The following is a 1110-nucleotide window of genomic DNA, read 5'->3' on the forward strand; positions in this document are numbered from 1 at the left end:
AAAGACATGCTTGAGCAGACGTGTCTACGTACAGACAGAATCCCAGTTCACTCGCACCCATGCTTCTGGGAAGAAGAGATAGAAGGATCCTTGTTTGTGCATGCCCTCTGAGAGATTTGCCCACGATGGTCGGGAGAAAATCAAAGATGTTTGATTTCTGATGGGGAAGTGGTCGTGGGAGGCTGATTGCCCCTCGTTACCTCCTGTAAACTACACGATGCACAACCAGGCTGAAAGTCAGCCCGATCTGAAAATTCTCGCACAACTGGAAAAAGGCTTTGTTTGGCTACTGTACTATGACTTGAACTCAACGCTATTTCTGACATTTTGATAAAGCTTCCTAAATGGGAAGCAAAATGTCTTCAAACTTGGAAACAAAGTTCAGTGGATTGTTTTTTTTTTACTTTTTTGACGCTTCTGTGAGATGTAGAGGCTCCTTATGTGGTGAGTTGATAGTAATAAACCAGGGCTCGATCTTAACCATTGACTGATCGCCCGGGGCAAGTAGTTTTTATTGTCGGAAGAGTACAAATTTCATTGCACTTGCCCGCTGTAAAAAAAAAATATTTATCACTCAAAATTACTTTTAAATTACCGACATTCGCTGAAAACGACCCACAAGCATTGCCTGTGCCATTTTGGTTGTTTTGTACACATTCTCGCGTGATTTGAAAAAGCCACATGATTTGAAAAAGCCGCAAGATTTTGTCCGGGAATTGACGTGAATCAGACACATTTTTTTTGACTTGGCAGGCTAAAAAACAACAACAAGGCAAAGAAATGTAATTACAGTAACACACCCACCACCTATTTTACCCTCCACCCATTTCACCCACCACACAGATAACCCTAGATTAAAAAACCGGTCAGGGATTAGGAAAATTGGCATAACTGTATGCCATGCGCACAGTGTAAATAATACTATCATATGGCAGTCTTCTGTACAGTGATGCAGGTCACACATTAAAAAATGTTCGTTAATTTTTTTCTCTTCGACATTGGAGAGGTGGATTTAAATGTTATAGAGCTAAACATGTTAAATTGTGACCTGTTATGTTATTATTATTGTCTTGTTGCTGCATTTATTTTGTCAGGGAAAACTAATCCTGA

The sequence above is a fragment of the Cyprinodon variegatus genome, unplaced genomic scaffold (assembly GCF_000732505.1).
Source record: "Cyprinodon variegatus isolate N-32 unplaced genomic scaffold, C_variegatus-1.0 Scaffold1912, whole genome shotgun sequence".
NCBI classification, from domain to species: Eukaryota; Metazoa; Chordata; class Actinopteri; order Cyprinodontiformes; family Cyprinodontidae; genus Cyprinodon; species Cyprinodon variegatus.